Below are 499 nucleotides of genomic sequence, written 5' to 3' on the forward strand. Positions count from 1 at the left end.
CACAGCTATAAAAAGAGAAGTACAAGACCCCATTCAAAGTTTGGGTGGAGTCAGGAATCTTTCAACTCCGCTGAGATTGGCTCATTGATAAAAATGGTTACTAGTTGCACCACATGAAAAAGAAAAGTTGCAGTGGATGCATAACTTGTTCATGTCATAGTTTTGTATCTCTTGCAACTTGCATTAATTTATGCCTATTTGGAAGCAGTAAATGCTCCCAGTTCTTGATGTCGACCTTTTTCTCACCCAAACTGCTTCCGGCCCAACCAAAGGGCCGGAACACAGTTCTTGCTCAAATTGTGTACATTGTAACTTTTCTACTCTGCTTTAATTCTTCCAGCCCTGCAGTGTCAATTTCAAGACAGTTTACCCCTAAATGTTTTTAGTTGTTTTTTTCTTGGACAAATGCCATAAACGGCAGCCCCAGCAAGGTCTACGAACTTAAGAGTCTGGAAGACCACTCCCCTATAAAGAGCTTGCCCGGGTTGGTCATGCCCAG

This window comes from Mastomys coucha, unplaced genomic scaffold (genome assembly GCF_008632895.1).
Source record: "Mastomys coucha isolate ucsf_1 unplaced genomic scaffold, UCSF_Mcou_1 pScaffold6, whole genome shotgun sequence".
NCBI classification, from domain to species: domain Eukaryota; kingdom Metazoa; phylum Chordata; class Mammalia; order Rodentia; family Muridae; genus Mastomys; species Mastomys coucha.